The sequence below is a fragment of the Chinchilla lanigera genome, unplaced genomic scaffold (genome assembly GCF_000276665.1).
Source record: "Chinchilla lanigera isolate Chin_1 unplaced genomic scaffold, ChiLan1.0 scaffold00022, whole genome shotgun sequence".
Classification (NCBI taxonomy): domain Eukaryota; kingdom Metazoa; phylum Chordata; class Mammalia; order Rodentia; family Chinchillidae; genus Chinchilla; species Chinchilla lanigera.
Genome location: NW_004955423.1, coordinates 17233284 through 17255287, shown reverse-complemented (window position 1 = coordinate 17255287; position 22004 = coordinate 17233284). Strand labels below are relative to the sequence as shown.

At 38.7% G+C, this 22004-nt stretch overlaps 1 long non-coding RNA gene across 1 annotated transcript in view; it reads left to right on the top strand.

The window, feature by feature from the left end:
• LOC102026020 overlaps positions 1 to 5677 on the top strand; it is a 10649-nt gene extending 4972 nt beyond the window's left edge. The window contains exon 2 of the long non-coding RNA XR_260981.1: positions 5322 to 5677. This is a non-coding gene — a long non-coding RNA (uncharacterized LOC102026020). The remainder of the gene's footprint in view (positions 1 to 5321) is intronic.
• Positions 5678 to 22004: the final 16327 nt, after the last annotated feature.

The window sequence follows — 22004 nt, the reverse complement described above, 5'->3', positions numbered from 1 at the left end:
GCCCGCATCCGGCCTGCCCGCCCCGTGCTCCGCAGCCCCCGCGCGGCCGGCGGGACGCGGGGGCTCGCGAAAGGCTCCTAGCGCCCCAGGCCGAGAACTCCCGCGAACTGCGTTGGGACCCACCCTCGCAGTAGCGCCCTGCGCGGCCCTCCTCCGCCAGCGAGCCCCAATTTCAACCCGCGAGGAGCCCAGGGGTGCGCTCGAGCGGAGAAGGGGAGAGGAGAGAGGATGCTGAAGGCTGGTGGAGGAGAGAGATTAAATTCCAAGGCAGCCCACCGCCAGTCGCTGCAAAAGATGACCTTGAGCTGGCCGGAAAGCAAGGGCGCAAGGTAGTTCCTCTGAGGGTGTAAGAAAAGCCGAAGAAAGAAAGTTCGCGCCCTCGGGCGTTGGAGGATCTAGGAGGGGGAGGTAGGCTTTCCTTGGCCTCCGGTGGAATCTTCCTGTGTCCTGGTGGCCTGTTTGCTTCTCCCTCTGATTGGGGTTTTTGCCTTGGGAAAGTTTCAGTGTTCCTAGAGGAGCTGTCCTCCTCCCGAGTGCTGATTAGGGAGAAGAAGGAGCCTGCCTGCTCCAAGACTGGGCAGGCAACAGTGGAAGACGGGCCTGAACATGTCAAGGAGCAGCGGGCTTTTAAGGCTGCAAGGGTCGGATAGGAAGGGGCTACCACTATGTGCCACTGAGGCAGAAGGAGGCAAAAGCATATTTTTCCGTGCTGGAACTGAGATTTACAGCACAATGCACGGTCTCATTCGCAGCCACCCTTTTAATACCTATCTCTTTCTTCCCCCCGGGTAAGTACAGTTTCCAATCTAGTTATCTAAGTATCCCATAACCTCATTCAACACCTGTAGCCAAAGGTTATTCCAGCACCAATGTGAAGCAGCAAAGAGAACAGTGGAGTCAAAACCCTGGTTCTGTGTTCTGACTCCCTACCTCCGTGAGTCCTGACAAGTGATTTAATTCCTCTGCTTTCCTGCTTTCTGCTCTGTGAAATATCTCAGACAGCTTCTGAGGTATTTAGTCACGAAATCATCTCAAGTTACTTTTGCAGTCTTTCTACACTTAAATTGATACACTATATTGATGTAAATAATCTGAATGGGTGAAATATTGTTCCTCTCTCAGCAAAGGTGTGCATTTGAAATAGAACACAAATGGCAACTTTAATTTTTATTTAATTATGTGTGTATGTGTGTGTGTGTGTGTGTGTGGTACTAAGGATTGAACCCAGGGCCCCATACTTGCTAAGTATTGGGCTCTAACACTGAGCTACACCTGTAATATATAAGTTCATGTCAATAACCAAAAATGGTATTCTGATGACTCATAAAATAGACTAAATAAGCTGGCTGTGGTGGTGCATGCCTGTAATCCCAGCAGTCAGGAGGCTGAGGCAGAAGGATCACCATAAGTTTGAGGCCAGCCTGGGCTACATAGTGAATTTGAGTTTAAGGCCAGTCTGAACTACATAGCAGTGAGACTCTGTCTAAAAAAAAAAATGGATTAAATATATTTTGCATAGTGGGACAGATGTGAGCTTTTTGGGTACCAGAGGCAAAATGTTATGTGTTTGATAAAAATGTTCCCCCAAGATTAGAAGATGCAGGCATAACTACAAACACACTCCTTGGGCCCTTTATCTTTGACAAAGGAGCCAAACATTTCTTCACTGGAAGAAAGATAGCCTCTTTAAAAATAATGCTGGAGAAATTGGCTCTCCACATGCTGAAGATTAAAACTAGACCCATGTCTATTACCATGCACTAAACTAAAGTCAAAAGGGATGAAAGACCTAAATATTAAAACACAAACACTAAATCTACCAATAGAGAAAGTAGGTAAAACTCTTGAAGACATAAGGATAGGCAGAGAGTTCATGAAAAAAACCCAAAGTGCACGTGAAACACTTGAAAGAATCAACAACTGGGATCTCATCTTACTGAAAAGTTTTTGCACATCAAAAGAAATCACCAACAGAGTAAAAAGAAAACCCATGAATTGGGAAAAAATTTTAGCCAACTGCCCCTCAGACAAAGGGCTACTATCTAGAACATATAATTTTAAAAAATCAGACCCCCCAAAATTCAAAGACCCAACCCAAAAATGGGTATCTGAGATGAATACACATTTCTCAGTTGAAGAAATACAAATGGAAAAAAAATATATGAAAAATGTTCAACATCATTACTCATTCAAGAAATGCAAATGGAGTGTTACTCAGCTATAGAGAAAGATAAACTCAAGGCTTTTGTAGGTAAATGGATACAACGAGAGACCATACTCATAAGTGAAATAAGTCAGACCCACATGTGTAAACATTATATTGTCTCCCTAGTGTAAGAGCCTGAAAGAGTAAATAAAACCCAAAAGGTACAATAGATATTGTGAAAGGGAAAGAAATTGCTCAAAGGGAAGGAACAACCAAGATGAGGGAAAGGTGAAAAGAAAGAAGGGAAAAATATATACATATATTCAAGGATAGCTGGGTAATTGTGTTGCTGATGTCTATTGGTTTATTGAAAGGAACAGTTAATACCTAAATTTTTTTACCTATTTTGCATGCTTATATCTGGTAATATGAATAACCAATTTGAAGACAACAATATGCAATATAACAACCATTGTTGAATTCCTACCATCTTGTTTAGTGAAGCTCTGTATTGTTTCTAATTTTTTTATTATTTTTTATTCTCTTTAATTGTTTAATCAATCTTGCATTCTTACATCTGGTAATCTGAAGATAACAATATGTAAAATAGCGAGCACTGTTAATTTCCTATCATCTTGTCTTGAAGTTCTGCATCGTTTTTTATTGTTTTGTTTTTGTCTTTGTTGTTGTTATTTTGTTATTGTTTTTCCTCTCTTTAAAATAATAAATAAATAAATAAATAAATAAATAAATAAATATGTTCCCCCAAAGTCTCAGGTGTTCAGAAGAAAGGCTGATCAGAAGAGGCCAGTCACTGCAAGAGAACCCGGAAGGGTACATTCTTGTCCCTAACCTGTCACTCAATCTCTCTCTCTCTGTCTCTCTGTCTCTGTGTCTGTCTCTGTCTCTCTCTGTCTCTCTCTATCTCTCTCTGTCTCTGTCTCTCTCTGTCTCTCTGTCTCTCTCTCTGTCTCTCTCTCTCTCTCTCCCCCCCTCCCTTGGCTACTTTGAGTTGTGAATGTTGGATATTTTGTCCCGGGTATCAGAAAATGACTATACACACATCTTTTTTCATTGATTCTCACCACAAATTTGTGAGTTGGAAGTCGAATTCTGTCTTCCCTGACACACAAATTATGAAAAGGGATTCATGGAGCTGTCATGACTTGCTACAACTTAGCTCTTCTCATGACAACCTAAAAATATACTATTCTGTTTCAGTCAGGAGTACTTTCGCTTTTTTTGCATTTATTCCTTTCATGGTGCTAATACTATTTTCAAGAGAGGAAACTCAAATTTTAGTGAATTACATATGTCTATCTCTTGTACATGGATGTGATTAACATATTTTACACTTATAGCACTTCAAAGGGTTTTTACATGCATTCTCTCAATTGAAGGTCACAACAATCAGGAGATCATAAAAGAAATTTATTCAGCCCCACTGAACAGATGAAAAACTGAGACTTACAAACATTAAGGTCACAACAACCCAGGCCCTGGGTTTCCAACTGTTTCCCATGTGAACTGCACTGTATACCTTTGTTTATGGGCTGTAAATAGAGTGCCTGTAGGAATCAGTGAGGCAAAATTAATGGCAGCAATATCAATATATACATTGTATTTGAGTGAAGGATAAGAGCTGCAGGGAGCCAAGAGCAGACACATGGCCTCTCAGCTGCAAGTTGCTTTGTGGGAATGGAAACCTCAGATGTAAGGATTATGATGTTCCAAGAAGATTCAGGAATCCAGATTTTCTGATAAAATATCTTTTGTAATGTTGACTAACACATAAACAAAAACAAAGCCGAGGCAAGCCTAATAGAACTTCTGTCGATAATATGCCCCCCATATGCTGTGTGTCTGTTTATCTATTTCTGCATATGCATCATTTAAGTTTATCCCAGAAAACAGGGACCGAACTGAGTCTTTGTGCTATGGGTCTGATTCTGATGGCATCTGTGTGCCTACGGAATTAGTGACTATCAAGGTTTGGGTCCAAATAATCATGATTTACAAAGATAGGTTTGTGGGCACTGGTGTTTCTAAATGTCTGGCTATTTTGAAAGCCATCGATAAGAATGATCACAGTAAGTCAAATAATTTTTAAGTCACAAAGACACATACACATTTTACTTGATGATCATGACAAAATATTGATGATCTGGTGACAACAATGATAATGATGATGACAAAAAGGACAAACAGAAATTGACCTAATTCTATTGCCTTTTATGAAGATTCTGAAGGAACCCTGTCAAAAATAGCCACGGGGCTAAATAGGTAACTCCAGTTATATGTGTGTAATCATTCTTAGATTAGTCTAGCCCTGTCAGTATTACCTATAGAGCTGGAGGTAAAATGGAGAAAATAATAGATGTTCCTCAGGTAAAATTATTAAATGAGCCCAACAGGGAAACTGAACTTCTCATAGAAATTACACTAAAGGCCAAAATGAAGAAATAATTCACATTACACAAAGCGTGATTGTCATTAATTGTATGTTAGAGCAATTGCAATAAAACTTTCAAAAAATACAACCTTCACCAGAGTTTTTTGGCTGAAATATTTTATATTAAATGCCAATCCATAAATAAACTACTGTAGTTAGAGAAAAAAGAAAAGGAAAAAAACTATCTCACTGATTTTAATCATATCATAATAGCAAAAGACGTTAAAGAATCCAAACTTGAAGTGATATTAGAATCTATTATTTTTTAAATTAACATACAAAATCCCATCATACCTCAACTGAGGTTTTAAGGTATTCTACAACTCTGTGGCTGGACCTAAAAAAAGGTAAAAATAAAAAACAATGGTGCGAACAAACTAAAATCAGCCAACTGATGCATTAAAAAAGTAAAATCAAATTTAAAAGCTCTATGGCACTTATACACTCAAAACAAGCAAGTGCAGAAGGCAAAGGAACTGCAATTGGCTTAATTCCCCTCCCCACACACCACTATGGACACAGAGACTTAAATATGTCTTCACTTTCTTGCTGATAACCAGACTGACATAGACATCAATGTAGTAAAATTCCACCTGAATTAAAGGTAGGGTCCTAGAATGAGAACCTGTAGAATTTGGGTCTCCTTATCCCATTCTTATGACCCCAATGTTGACCCTTATCTCAGAAAACATGTAATTTATTTTGTGCATCTTTGAATTGCAGAGAAAGACATGAATTCAGAGACTGAAACTTTCCAACGAAAGTAATTCAAGGACTCAAAAGCAATGTACTTCATAGCAATGAGCACAGCTGGATCCCAGACATGGTTTCTAAATCCTACTGTCCACTGAAAAGAAGCAAAGATCCTTGGGAAATGACTCCTGGTTTGCAGGGAAACCAGGAGGTGAAACTGGAATGTCCTGATGTGCCAGAAAATGAGGAGCAGTTCAAAGACTGATGCAGTCAAAAGGACAAAGGAACCAGCTCTAAGTGATTGCCCATGGATCAAATATATGAAAATTTGAGTCTCAAAAAGAATAATTACAATAATCAATAACAATATATTGGATAAAGTGAAACATCATAGTCTGCAATATGTTCAAAAAATGTAAACTAATTTTTTTCAGAACAATATAGTACAGCAAGTGTAGAAGAAATGATAGAATTAGAAATTCATTTTGAAATGTCTGATGCAATAACTAAAGATCATTAATGGGTACTAAAACCATTGGATGGAAGGTTGTTGTGAAAGTGATATTCATACAATCTCAAAATATTACTCCATATTATTAGTTACCAGTTTAGAAGGGAAAAGTGCAGCTGGGTGTGGTGGCACACTCTTGTATTCGCAGCGCTCTGGAAGGTTGAGGCAAGAGGATTGTAATTTCAAGCTGAGTGTGGGCTCTTAGCAAAAGCCTGTCTCAAGATAAAAAATTAGTTAATGAGTCCTTGACTGATCAATATTGCATGTCTCTATTTGTTTTCATGAGAAACCACTTTGAAGATATCAATATGTAATACAACAAGCATTGTTAATTTCCTACCACTTTGTCTGTAACTCTGTATTGTCTGTACTGTTCTTTTGCTATTTTGTAAAAGGTTGTCTGTCTGTTAATGTTTTCCTCCTTTTATTTTTAAAATAAAAATAAATAAATAAATAAAAATTAAAAAGGGCTGTGGGGCTGGGGATATAGCTCAGTGGCACAAGCACCTGCCTGGCAAGTGCAAGGTCATGAGTTTGATTCCCAGCAAACCCCCCCCCAAAAAAAAGGGCTGTGGATGTGACTCACTGCAAAGGGCTTGGGTTCCATCCCCATTGCTAGGACACTTAACACACACACACACACACACACACACACACACACTGAAAAAGTGCACTTTTATAATGCATAATTTACATAATGACTACCTTAATCAATGAAATGATCAAACTTGGAATCACTAATAATTTACCAATGTTTCATATGCCTCCTAATGTGACTTGTTAAGTACACATATCACCTGTGGAGTATACTTGACAAACATTTAGCCTAAATCACATAAGGAAACAAATCAGACAAATTTAAATGGAGGGCCGGGTATGGTAGCACACACCTGTTATCCCAGAACTCGGGAGGCTGAGGCAGGAGGATCGTTACAAGTTCAGGGGCATCTTGGGCTACAAAGTGAGCTCAAGGCCAGCCTGCACTGCATATTGAGACCCTGTCTCAAAAAGACAAAAAAAAAATTAAATGTAAAGTTCTATAATACAAGTGACCCATATACTTCTATAATACAATCAATCAACAAAGAGCCGATGTCATGAAAACAGACAAAAGGACTATTCTAGAGGATAAGTAGACATATATTCCAAACATAATGGATGAACCTTAGTGGGATCCTAGATCAAAATGGGGAAGAAGAACCATCTATAAAAGATATTTTCAACAGCTAAAATCAAATATGACTGTGTGCTGGATAGTACTGAATTAATGTGAATTTTCCTTGGCAGTGTTGTAGTTTTTTAGAAAAATCTCCTTATTCTTAAGACAAGCATACTAAAGTGTTATGCCAAACATACAAAATGGCTAAAAATCTGCAATTGTGCCTGGTTCTACCTATATTGAGAGCTGAATGTCACACTATCTGCAACTTGTCTTTAAATGGTTAAGCAAAACATTGGCAGGTATGTCATACATAGGGCAGGAGGAAGGTATATAGACCACATAAGACAAAAGGTTAACAGCTGATGCATGTTGCTACGAGGGCAGGAGGTGCTCATGTGAAATTCTCTCTGTTGGTTTAAAAATTCTGAAAACATAAAGTTGAGGAAATATTAGGGAAAAGGTGAAAAACCTCAGACTTTTTCAATTAAGGATAAAACAGTTTACTTAGGAAAACTCAGTCTCACAGGACCTTACTGCTCTGTCTCTGGAGGATTCTTCTCTCTCCTGTGTGGTGATTTCTCTCAAGCTCAGCCGTCTCCTGCTGCTGACCATGCTGCCTGCATTGGTTCTCACTGATGCTGAGGACTGTCTGAGACTTAGCGGTACCTTCCATCTGGACCACAGTTTTGAGTTGCCAGCTCAGAATTTCCACAGTGATGTCCTTCTGAATAGACATCTCTACTTAGAAATCCTCTGCTGTGACTTCTGGCAAATATATTAATGCTTATTTCTAAATTACCCTTTGTATCTCTTCAGCATCACTCAGGAATCTCTAGATCTTTTTCACAACATGTACCAGCTACTGTTCTACATACAAGGCATGCCACCATTTGTATGTTACCATGGCCACTCATGATGGAGCAGGACTTTTCTTAAAGGCTGCCAGCCTCTCAGATACTGACATTCCCAGATTCCCCCCAAAACTATGAATCCACTATGTTACATTGTGAGTAAAGGACACTATCTCAGCTCTAACTCACTTTCCACAAATACTCCAACTCCTCCCCAAGCATGTTGACATGCGGGGGCTTCCTTAGGGGCATATCCTTCATGCTGTCTACATTGTGGCTCATTCAGGTGGGTGAGGTTGATCTAGGTTTGTTGACCTGTGTTTTTTTTTTTTTTTTTTTTTGGTTTTTCTCCAGTACCGGGAACCGAACTCACGACCTTGCGCTTGCCAGGCAGGCGATTTTGCCGCTGAGCTAAATCCCCAGCCCCTTGACCTGTGTTTTGCATGAAGCATTTGACAGATTAATAAGACACAGAAGTTGAAGAGACTGACAAGAAACAAGAAGTGCACTATGAAAACTGCCAGAAATAGGAAGGGTGTGAGGAAGGGTGGAGCTGACCATCTCATTCCTTAGTTAATATCCCTACAGTGTGGTGTCATTGCTTATAGAAAAATGATCCAAATGACCAGCATATTTACATAGAAATGGTTCCTCTGTCCCTCTCTGCCTTGTTCTCCACACTCAAACCAGCCACAGAGGGCACCAGAAGAAAGTAAGACAAATACACATTTTGTGATGAGTTCTACTTGCTTTCTTTTCCACATGGACCCTTTCAGCCTGGCTTCTTTAACTAAATCATTTTTGGTTCCACGCAATTACTTTTCATTAGATAGCCCCTTTTCTCTGTTAAACTCATCATTAATTTTTCTTCTTTTCTTCTTCTTGAAACCCAATTGGTCTTCCATTCTCTCACCTCTCTGATACATCTGCATGTTGATGCCTTATCTTCCCATTGTATAGAGGAAAGCATTCTCCTATGACAGTTTAAATAATACAGCGCAAGCTTCCGGTGTCCTACAGAGTTCTCTGGCATCAGCTTCCCTTTCTAAACTCTTCTACTCTACTCTCAACACTCTATGTTCTAGCCACACTGCACTCTTGGCAATTCCTTCAATATGTCACATGTGTTAACACGGCTTTGCTTTTCTTCACATTGTTTCTTTACTTCCCACCTTCACACAGTCATAGGCAAACCTCCAGTCACAAATGGCACCCTTCTCCAGCACCTGTTGAGAAGAAGTGGCCCCTTTTGTGTATTACCACAGCATATTGCTGATACTTTTATCACTCAGATTTACCTTATTTACATTATGTCTTGGTAAACTGTATTGAAGTCTGTCTCTCCATTGAAGTAGAAGGTCATATGGGGTGAGATTTTTATTGGTCATTATAATAAGAGCTGAGCTCCTAGTTGAGTGGTGGGTAGCTCCTTGATTGGAGTAGTAAGGGATAGGATTGAAAAGGTACTTTGTGATCAGGTAAGGAAGCCCATGGATGTCAAATTATAAAGAGTAGAAATCAGTATATAATAGATATTTAGCACATATTTTAATTGAAGATCTGTACATAACATAAATTTCTTCTTTACCACTTAACAGATCCTAACACATTTTGCATAGAGAAGGAAACATTTCCTTTATTCTTTGAATATTATTCATTCATTCATTCATTCAACTTGTATTGACTATGACCTGCAAGGGAACTTACAGACTATCTAATTCAGCTTTTCAGTTTAAACATAAAAAATGAGGCCCAGCAAGCTGAAGTGATCTGCTGTGGGCTTCACACTTCCACATCCAAAAGAAATAACTGCAAACTCGTCATTGCACTGCCTCCTAATCCAAAGCTTCCCAATTTTAATCAAAATTCTTACAAATTTGCGTGTGTGACAGAAAAAAATTAAGACACTCTAGAAGGCCTCCGAGGAAAAAAAAATACCCTGGTTACCAAATTCAAAACTTTCAGAAATGAGAGAAGTTATACTCTACCTCAGACCCTTCCAGCTTTAGATCCAATTTTATAAAAGCTTTCTAGCTTGATTCATTGTTTTCATCATTCTTCACTCTGCAAATTCATTCCACATATCTCTGTCAACACATCCTGCCTCCCAAACCTAAAATGAATGTTTCATCAGTCACCTATTTAAAAACCCTGCCTACTTGCCATTGATTAAGAATAGGATATTGATTACAGGATGAAAGACAGGTCTAGATTCAAATCGTGCCTCTGTTCTGCCAATTTCTTCAAGCAGATCTCAGAAATCTTATGTCTTTAACTTCTACAGCTGACAAGTGGGAATAAGAGAGTTCATGGTTTATACTAGAGTTCAACTAAACTTTAAAAAACTCCACATATATAAGTTATTGTGGTACCAGGGATGGAAACCAGGGCCTTTGCACAGACCTATTTTTCACTTTGAGACAGTGTCTCACCAAGTCACTAAGTGACTCGGGCTGGGCTCGAATTTGCCATCTTTCTGCTCAGCCTCCCAGGGTTCTGGTATTACAAGTGTGTGCCACCAGGCTCTTTCCACATAATTTAATTATATCAACAGCAAATGCGGGAGGGGTCAAACCTGCTCAAACATATCAATAGCATTCAAAAAAGAGAGAAGGATATATCACAACCTTTAAAAGCTATTGATTATGAAGACACAGAAGTCTCCACAAATTTGGAGAACAGAGCTCAAAGTAGTATAACAAGCCCCTAAATATCATCCTTTAAACTTGTACTATGTAGGAAATGCGAGTAAACAAAATCCTGCAAAATTTAACCCCCACCCCACATCATGGGGAAGATAGATTCAGATGAGGGATGGGTGATCCCTAGAAGAAACAGGTAATTTTGCAACCAAAGAATAGTCCCATCCCAGCTACTTCCATATCCTACCAGGAAAGGGAACAAATGGGCCCCTCATTTTGGTATATTGTGGCTGAGAGAAAATGCAGAGGATGGCAGAACAATCATAAACATCCAGAGTTAATTATCTCCAACAATAAATAGTGATTTAGCAGAAAGGAAGAAAAAAAAGAAAAAATAATTAGGACAAGAGTCTCTGAGGGAGGGAGAGTGGAAAAGAAGCCTTCCTATTGCCTGAGGGAAGTAACCTTCACCTATATTGTTGATGCAAGAGCAAAACTCTGCATTCATTGCTTATCTTTTCCTCAGTGGAGGAGGGAGAAGAGGGTAGGAGGAATAGAAATTCCTGTTAGGGAGAAACAGGTGAATGTAGAAAAAGAAACATTTAAAAACTAGTGACAGCGAAGTAGAGAACCCAACAAACAAACAAACAAACAAAAACAAATTTCTGCATAACTTCATCTAAAAAAACAAAGAACCCAGTCTTTAGGATAATCCCAAATCCCACGGTATTTCTCAGTGTGATGAAGATAGATCCCAATAGATGGGCAGACTCTGACACAGAAAGGATGTGTTGTAGATACTCTAACCAAGGCTGAGCTGGGGTACCTCTGAGCTCTCTCTTCCTTGGGCTTAAGGGAACAGAAAAGCAAATGCAATCACCAACACTGCAGCAGAGAAAACAGGAGATCTTGACAAAGCTCTTGTCTAGAAGAGATAGAGAGAAAGGACACAACAGCATTGCAAACAAATGATCAGCAAAAATAAATAAATATGAAAACGGAGAATACCACCAAAGCACCACTCTGGAAGTAAGCAGAACATCACAAAGAAAAATTTTCTGCATGTGCTTCTTAATATAGAAGTTAATGAAACACCAAGTCTATTAAAAATAAGGTTTAAAGCAATATTTAAAATGAAAACGGAGAATGCAAAGCTAAGTGAACAAACCAAGAACCATATAATTCCACTATAGAGCTAAAATCAAATTTAAATGGCAAGAGAAAAATTTTATTGCGTATAATCTCAAACCCCCATTCAAATCTAAATTTCTTCTATTCTCCTACCCCAGGAGGTTAAATTAGCCTTTTCCCTTCCTGTTAGGGAGAAATGGGTGAATGTGGAAGGAGAAACATTTCAATATTGGTGACAGCGAAGAAGAGAGCCCAATAAATGAAAGAAAACAAATTCAGGAAAACTTCATCTAAAGAAAACCAGGAACCCGAGCATCAGGATGATTAGAATAATCGCAAATCCAACAATATATCCCAGTGTGATGATGATAAATCCAAATAGATGGACAGAATTTGACACAGAAAATTTAAAATAATTTGCCCCAAGTTTTCTAGTCACTTTTTCTGATGTCTGGAGAATGGGAGGGTGGATGCTGGAGAAATTGGGCCCAATTTGGCAACCATGGTTGTAGTCCCCCCGCCTGCCCTCTAGGTGGCAGCAGTACAACTGCTGACTGCGTGTACCTGCGTGGGTTTCCCACGCGTCCCACACAGTTGCCTCGTCTGCCTTTTTTCTTTCTGGCTCCTGGATTTCTAAGCTCCTCCTGTCCGTTTGCGTCTTTCAGGCAGTGTACTTGGTTAGGGCCGTTTTCCCATGGTCCTTATCAAACCTCAAAAATATGCACTTGCTGGGGCAAGAAGTCCAGGCAAATTCTAAAGCAGCCACCTGTGTATTCTTCTCTCCTGACTCCGGTTGGAGACAACTATAGCCACAAGATCGTACTATTAGAGGATATTCATCCGGAGAATGCTCAAGCTCCTAGAGTCACGCGCAAAGTTCTCCAAGTGGCCCTCTGGAAAAGGACTTGAGGTGAACAGGCTGGACATCTAGTGTATCCTGCCCTTCAAAATCAGTGTCACCACATCCTCTGCCTGATCCAAGTTCAAGGACCAATGAAATAATAACTTGGCTTCCATACAAAGGTGATTTTACTTTTGTTTACTTCCAAAGCAGTAAACTGTCACTGAGAAAAATAAAATAATAGATCAATGGGACACCCCCACACACCCTTTACATGTGTTCCATAGAAGCCTAGCTGAAGTTCAGGGGAATCACAGCCTGGCAATTCTCCGGGTCAGAAAAGGGATGTGGACTCACTGTCTTTCATACCCATGGCAACACTGACACCCGGAAACAGCTTAGAACCCCAAGAGAGGGCCATGAGCCCGCAGTATTTCTCAGTGTGATGAAGATAAATCCCAATTGGATAGAATTTGGTATGGAAAACATATAGCACAGATCCTCCAACCAAAGCTGTGTACAGACAACCAAGCTCTGGCTTGAATTCAAGCCCAGGCCTTGAATTTTTGCCGTGCCAGCACTGGGGCAATGTTCTCTGAACAGCGCTTCAGTTTCCATTTGTGTCTCTTAAGAGCATTTCTACTATCGAGGAAAACATCCTCTCTTTCTTCATCGGAGTAGGTAGTAGGTGAGTGAAATGCAAAGTCTTTTGTCAATTCCTTGCTAAAGGAATCTCTTTTTCTTCAACCTCAACTTTTCATGTAGGCTGAGGGTAAATAAGCTGTTAGAAATGGCAGAACTAATGTAGAACCATAACTTTTGTAGTTTCACTTTATAGCAAGTTTGCAGTTTTTAATGATTACACTCCCTGTAAGGAGTTGGTCCACGTACACAGCACATCTCAGTTCTCTTTTCACCCTCTTCCCTTCCTCTCCCTCCATCTCCAAGTCTTCTTCCCTTTTGCAAAAACCTGTCTTCCTATTTCACGTCAGCCATCTTTTACTTTGTATCTTTCTTTATATTTTTAGTTTTCTCATATAAAAAAATACATGTGATTTTTAAGCTCACATGTCTGATTTATTTCACTTAACATTATGATCTGAAGGTGCATCCATTTTCCCATAAATAATCGGATAGTTATACTACATTATGAGTAAATACCATATTTTCTTTGCCCATTCATCTGTTGATGGATATAAAGGCCTCTTCCGAGATTTAAGTGATCTAATATGAAGTGAGCATCTACAAATATGGGTTTCAACATGAATGCTCTGGTACCTCCCTTTATTTTTTTTTATTTTAAACAGAGTAGTAAATGAGAAACAAACAAACAATGAAATAAAACAGTAGCAGCATGCCAGTATCATGATCATAAACAAATCAAAGCAGGAACATTCAAAGTGATACAGGGTCTCAGGACAAAATAATACTAATCAGCAGTGGTTGTTACATTGCATATGGCTATCCTCAACTACATTCTGAGATTACCAGATGTAAGATTGATAGATTGCTCAAACCATTAAAGAGAATAAGAAAATAATTAGATAAAACATTAGAGATGAAACAGAGTTTCACTAGAAAAGATGGTAGGAGTTCACCATTATAATTCCATTGCATAACGTTACCTTCAAATCAGTTGCTCAGACCACCAGACACAAGCATGCCAAGTCGATCAGAACATAAAAAATTGTGAGCATTAAATGGTCATTTCAATACACCATCAGACATTAACAATACAGTCATTGCAGCTATTCATACATATATATATATATATATATATATACATATTTAAATTTATATTTTGCCTTCCGTCTTTTTTCTTCTTTCCCTCATCCCAGTCGTTCCTTCCTTTGAGCAATTTCTTTCCCTTTCCTATCATCTATTGTATGTTTTGAGTTTTACGTAGTCTTTCAGGTTCCTACACCAAGGAGACAATATGATGTTTACACATGTGGGTCCGATTTATTTCACTTATGAATATGGTCTCTTGTTGCATCCATTTACTTACAAAAACCTCGAGTTTGTCTTTTTTAATAGCTGAGTAATACTCCATTGTATAAAAAAAAAACCACAACCTTTTTATCCATTCCTCAGTGGATGGGCATTTGGGTTGTTTCCAAGATTTAGCTATGACAAATTGTGCTGCTATAAATATACGTGCACATATATCACTGTGCTATGATGTCTTTAATTCTTCTGAGAAAATACCCAGAAGAGGAATAGCTGGATTAAATGGGACTTCCAATCCTAGTTTTGTGAGGAATCTCCAAACTGATTTCCACAGTGGTTTCACCAATCTACACTCCCACTAGCAGTGGAGTAGGGTTCCTTTCTCCCCACAGCCTCTCCAGCATTTGTTATTGGTTGATTTCTTGATGATAGCCATTCTTTCTGGGGTGAGATGGAATCTCAGGGTTGTTTTAATTTGCATTTCTTGAATGACTAATGATGTTGAACATTTTTTCATGTATTTGCCATTAGTATCTCTTCATTAGAAAAGTGTGTATTCCTCTCAGATGCCCGTTTTCGGATTGGGTCTTTGAATTGAGGGGGGGCTGATTTTCTTTTAATTCTTGATATGTCCTAGAGAGAAGTCCTTTGTCTGAGGGGCAGTTGGCTAAAATTTTTTTCCAATTCGTAGGTTTTCTTTTTACTTTATTGGTGATTGCTTTAGATGTACAAAAAATTTTCAATAAGATGAGATCCCAGTTGTTGATGCTGTGGAGTATTTCCCATGGTTTTTGTTCATGAACTCTCCACCTACCCCAATGTCAAGATTTTTATCTACTTTCTCTTCCAATAAATTTAATGTTTCTGTTTTAATATTTAGATCTTTGATCCACTTTGACTTTAATTTAGTGCATGGTGAAAGACCTGGGTCTAATTTTACTCTTCAGTGTGGAAAGCCAGTTTTTCAAGCATCATTTATTAAAGAGGCTATCTTCCTTCCATTGAACATGTTTGTCGAACATAAGGTGACTGAGTGTGTTTGTAGCTGTATCTGTATCCTCTAATCTGTTCCCTTGATCTTCAGGTCTGTTTTTGTGCTAGTACCATGCTGATTTTATCACAGTAGCTGTGTAATATAATTTTAAGTCAGGAACTGTGATGCCTCCTGCCTTTCCTTTGTTTCCCAGGGTTGCTTTTGCTATTCTATGCCTCTTCTGGTTCCAGATGAACTTTGGGAATGTTTTCTCTAGGTCTTTGAGGTATACTAATGGTATTTTAATTGGGATTGCATTGAATCTGTACAACAGTTTTGGGAGTACGGCCATTTTCACAATGTTGGTTCTTCTTATCCATGAGCAAGGAATATCTTTCCATTTTCTGATATCCTCTTTGATCTCTTTTTTCAGAGTACTGTAATTTTCACTGTATAGATGTTTTCCTTCTTTTCTTAGATTCATTCCTAAGCATTTCACATTTGTAGATGCTACTGTTAAGGTGTGGTTGCCCTAATTTCTCTCTCAGTCTGTTTGTTACTTGTGTACATGAATGCTATTGATTTTTGAGTGTTAACTTTGTATCCAGCTATGCTACTGAATTTGGTTATTACATCCATGAGTCTTTTGGTGGAGTTTTTGGGGTATGCTATGTAGAGTATTATGTCATCTGCGAATAATGACATTTTCACTTCTTCCTTTCCTATCCTTATTCCTTTTATTTCTCTCTCTTGTCTAATTGCTCTAGCCAATATTTCCAGAACTACATCGAATTGGAGTGGTGACAGTGGACATCCTTGTCTTGTTCCTGATTTTAAAGTGAAAGTTTTCCATTTTTGACCATTGAGTATGATGTTAGCTGTTGGTTGATCATAGATGGCTTTGATCAGCTTGAGGTAAAGGCCATCTATTCTTATTTTCTGTATGGTTTTCATCATGAATGAGTGTTGGACTTTATTGAAGGCTTTTTCTACATCGATGGAGATGATCACATAATTTTTGTCTTTGCCTCTGTTGACATGGTGTATTATATTAATTGATTTGCATATATTAACCCAGCCCTGCATTCCTGATATGAATCCCCCTTAATGATTTATTGTACTCTGTTAGCTAGATTTTATTGAGAATTTTTGCACCTATATTCATTAGGGAGATTGACCTGTAGTTCTCTTTCTTGTTTGGGTCATTCTCTGGTTGTGGTATCAGGATAATACTTGCCTTCAGGAATGAGTTGGGGAGAATTTCATCCTTTCAATTTCATTAAAGAGTTTGGGAAGAATTGGCGTTAAATCTTCCCAAAATTGCTTGTACAATTCAGCTGTGAATCCATCAGAACCCGGGCTTTTCTTCATTGGCAAGTTTTTAATTACATTGTCAATTTCACTGGCTCATGTTGAGTTATTCAGGATTTTTATATCTTCTTAAATCAGCTTTGGTAATTCATATGTATCTAGAAATCTGTCCATTTTCTTTGTGTTTTCCATCCTATGAGAGTAAAGATTTTCAAAGCAGGTATTGATGACCTTTTGAATTTCTTCATGATCTGTAGTGATTTCACCCCTTTCATTCCTTACTGCATGTATTTCAGTTTTTTTCCTTCCTTTTTTTGATAAGGTTGGCTCGGGGTTTATCTATTTTATTTATCCTTTCAAAGAACAAACTCTTTGATTCATTAATTCTTTGTATTTTGTTTTATTCTTTATTGCATTAATTTTTGCTCTGAGCTTTATAATTTCCTGCCTTCTTTGGGCTCTGGGTTTGACTTGCGCTTCTTTTTCTTGGAGCTTGAGGTGCAGCATAAGATTATTTATTTGTGCTTGTTAAGTTTTCTTGAAGTGGGAGTTCACTGCTATAAATTTCCCTCTGAGGTCTGCTTTCATTGCATCCCACAGGTTCCTGTAGGTTGTATGTACATTTTCTTTTTTTTTTTGTACGTATATTTTCATTTGATGGTAAATAGTGTTTAGTCTCTACTTTGATTTCATTTGTGACCCATTGATTGTTCAGGAGGATGTTATTTCATTTCCAACTGTTTATGGAGTTTTTGTGTTTTCTTTTGTCATTAATTTCCAATTTCATTACACTATGGTCTGATAGTATACATAGGATAATTTCAATTCCTATGCACTTACTTAAACATGTTCTATGTACTAGTATATGGTCTATTTTGGAATGTCCCATGTGCAGCTGAGAAGAATGTGTATTCTGATGCTGTTGGGTGGAATACACTGTAAAGGTCTACCAAGTCCATATATTCACATGTATGGTTAAGTTCTGTTATTTCTTTCCCAATTTTTTATCTAGTTGATCTATCTCTTTGTGATAATGGTATATTAAATTCTCTATTATGATTGTGTTGCTACTTATTTAATCTTTTTATGTCTGTTAGAATTTGTCTTATATAGGTGCTGCTATATTTGTTGCATAGATGTTTACGATTGTTATCTCTTCCTCTTGAAGCTTCCCCTTCACAAGTATGTAGTGACTTTCTTTATCTCTTTTGATTGTTCTTGGTTTGAAGTTCACATTGTCTTCAAACAGAGTAGCTACACCCACTTTTTTCTGGGTTCATGTCACATGGAGTATTGTTTTCCATCCTTTAGTTTTCAGTCTGTGAATTTTCTTTTGAGTTAAATGTGTTTCTTGCATACAGCATATAGTTGGATTTTTTTTCCTGACCCACTCTGCTCGTCTGCTTCTTTCGCTGGGTGCATTGAGACCATTGATGGTTATAACTGATATGTACTGGCTTATCTTTTTCATGGTATTTTCCTGCTGTTGGATCCTCCTTTTTCCCTCTGTTTAATTGCTTGCTGTGCTTGCTGGTTCCTTTCTGTTGTTGTTCTTGAAGTTGAGGTCTGTTTTATCTCTTTCTAGAATATCTTTTACTACTCTTTGTAGGATTGGTTTGGCACTCATGAATTTCTTCAGTTGTTCTTTAGCGTGAAAATATTTTGTTTCTTCATTATATTTGAAGGATAGTTTTGCAGGATACATCAGTCTGGCTTGGAAGTTGTTTTCTTTCAGGACCTGAAATACTTCACTCCAAGCTCCTCTTGCCTTGACTGTTGTGTTGAGGAGTCTGCTGTGGTTCTGATAGGCTTTTTGTAATAGGTGATCTGTTTCTTTTCTCTAACAGCATTTAATATTCTGAGCTTTTGTTGAGTTTCTGGGATTGTGATCACTTGATAACTGGGTGTAGATTTATTTTGGTTATGATTAACTGGAGTTCTATATGCTTCACTTGTCTGGATGTGTGATTTTTTTCCCACACCTGGGAAATTTTCTGCTATTATTTCTGCAAAAAGTCTTTTTATGTCATTTGTATTGACACCTGCTGTTTCATTAATACCTATTAATCTGACATTGTTTTTCTTTGCTTCATCTTGCAGTAGTTGATTTGTTATTTCCTGGTTCCTTGTTGTTTTTGTTTTTTGTTTGGTTTTTTGTTTGTTTTTTTTCCGGTACCGGGAACCGAACTCACGACCTTGCGCTTGCCAGGCAGGCGCTGTGCCGCTGAGCTAAATCCCCAGCCCCTCCTTGTTGTTTTTAAGAGATCCCTCCTTTCACGTTCATTAGTGGCAATGCTGTCTTCAAGGTCTTAAAGTCTATCTTCAGCTTTGTTCAGACAATTTCACAAGCTTTCAGTGGAATTTTTAATATCCTGGATATCTGTTTGCATCTATTTCATACCTTCCAGTTCTTTTCTATATTGTTCACTCAAGGTTTCCATGAGTTGTCTATGCTCTTCTATTTTCTTGTTAATGTCATCTTTGGATATGCTGAACATTTCTTTCATTATTGTTGTCATTTCTTGTTTCACCTGAGACATTATTTCTGATCTGATGTCTTCTATGGCCTGATGGAGTTGTTTCTTTATTTCTGTTGCTATCATGTCAGATATTTCAGGTATATGACTTCCAAGCTGTTCTGCATTGATGCCTCCTGGACTTGTTTTGGGTGGTATGGAGGTCTGGGATTGCATTTTTCTCCTTCATTTTGTCATTTTTGAAGATCCAGAGGCTCCCTGGAGTGCAGCCTCACTTTCTGATTGTGTGAGTGGCATGGCGAGTGTTTGAAGATCACCAGTGTTCAGTGTATCTCCTGTGCTGTTCAGTGGTGGCAAGGTGGGGTTCCAGATTCTCCCGACCTTTCTTGCATTCAGTTGTCTCCCAGGAGTGTGGGAAAGGCAGGGGAGGCTCACCAGTGTTCCTGAGAATGTCTGGGGTTTGGCCCAGCTTCCCCAAGAGTAGGGGGGATGCAGGTTGTGTTCACCGAGGCTTCAGATATTGCCCAGGACAGAGCCTGTTTCTCACACTGGAAGGAGAGGGGTGAGGGTGAACTCCCTGAGGTAGCTGACTCAGTCCAGGTTTCAGCCGAGCTCCCAGGGGTGGGGAGTGTGCATTGTTCTAGCAATGACCACGAAGGCCCCAGAAGTTGTCCAGGGAGCCACGTGCCTCACACCCTAGTAGGGGAGGTACCAGAGTGGCTCACTGGGGTTCCTAAAGGTCTGACATCCCACCTAGCCCAGGCAGACACACTATGGGTGTGGTGGGTACCCACAGAGGCCTCGGAGGGTGCCCGAGGTTTCATGTGCCTTGCACACTGGTCAGAGAGGCAAAGCTGTGATTCACAGGGCTTCCTGATGTCTGGGGTTCAGTCCAGCCGGTACCTCCCTTTAGAATGAGAAGCATGGATCATGCCATTGTTAACTTGTATGGCCTCTGATATAGCATGTGTTTCTGGTCTATCATATCATCCTTTATATTATTACTGCTAAGGAATCTGTGGCTTCCTTAAGGCTGGCACTGCATCTCTCCTCTTTACTTCTCTGCAGGGCCTGAACTAGCATCTTGAGGATTGCAGATGGTTCATAAATTCCAGGGAAGTTGAATTTTATTGTGAGGGGAAACCAATATTTCCCTTACTATGCACACACTACCTGCCACACCTTTCAATACTAGAACAGCGCTGCCTTTCCATGATCTGTTCTCTTCCATTTCAGACCATTAATTTTTTTGTTTCCAAACTCATCTAAAGTTTTGTCCATGTTGTATTTTCATCATCACTTGAATTTTTACTTATTATGCCTCTTCAGTGAGAACCTGAATATGAGATCCTAAACTTGATAAGTTATAAATTTTCTCATCCTCACCTCTTTAGAGATTTTCTTAACAAACATTCAATAAATATTAAAACAAATATCATGTTAAATCAGATTTTTTATATCTCAGTTATATTATTTGAAAAGGGACTATTCTCTTTTTGTTTTGTATTACACCAAGATAAATTCATACAAGGATCACTGTGAAATGTTAGAACAAGAAGGAATTTTAGATTTTACCAATCCCATGCAGTTTATCCCACTATAATGCAGCAACACATTACAAATGCTGCTTCCCTTCACCCTCTGCTGACCATTCTAGTAACTGCACCATCTTTAATTTCAGAATGACTGCCATTTCTGAACTATCATTTGTCTATAAAATTGGCTAAAACCAGTTGAAAATAGATATGTATATAATTGTACTTTTCACACTCCAGAACAATTAAGAGTCTATTTCTTATAGGTAATATTAATTTAAGAATGTAGTATTAATTTAAACAGATTTCCTGTGTTCATAAATCAGTTCTTCCACTCTGTAGCTTGGACAAGTGTTTTGTTTTGTTTTGTTTTGTTTTGTTTTGCTTTGTCTACATCCTAACATCTTTATCCTCAGTTTCATGATCAGAAAAAAATAGAGATAATAATAATGATGACCTTTTAAAATGGCAAAATTGTTGTGAGGCTGAATCAATCAATGCCTGTAAAATACAAGACAAATGCCTGGAAAAGAGCAGGCCCACATTATTATTTGGGGAAGGGATTCTGAGACAGGGTCTTGCTATTTCAGCCTACCCTTGAACTCAGTATGTAGCTAAGGCTGGCCTTGAACTCACAGCAATCTTCTTACCTCAGCCTCTGATGTGCTGGGATTACAAGCCTGCACCAACACTCCTGGCAAGGCAAGTCATCATTATTTTTGTTAAGTGGTGGTGTTGGTTGTGATTAATAAGTTTCTTACCAGTAACAAAATTTTTGTTTGTTCATTCTAGTGGACTGACCTCCTACAAAAGACATAGTGTATTTATTTTTAAATCCTTAGCTCTGGGTACGATGCCAGATACATAATAATCATGTTTTTTGAGTGCACTTTATGAATGTGATTATTAAGAATGTAGACCCTGGCTCAGACTCAGCTATCGCAAATCTTCACTGGCATTTATTAGCTATAAAACAAGTTTTCATCTTCATACATAAGAAATAATGATGGTACAGCTCCTACTTTAGATCATTGTAAGAATTATTGTACACAAGAAATTATTGTACACCTGCACTTTAGCCAGGTGTGGTGGCACACACCTGTAATCCTAGCTCACAGGAGGCTGAGGCAGGAAGATTTCCAAAAGTTGGAGGTCAGCCTGGGCTACATAGGAGTTCAAGGCCAGCCTGATGTACATAGAAAGACCCTGTTTCATGGAAGAAAGGATGGAAGGAAAGAAGGAAGGAAGGAAGGAGAGAGAGAGAGAGAAAGAGAAGAAGGGAAGGGAGGAGAGGGAGGCAAAGTGAGAGGGAAGGAAAGGAGAAAAGTA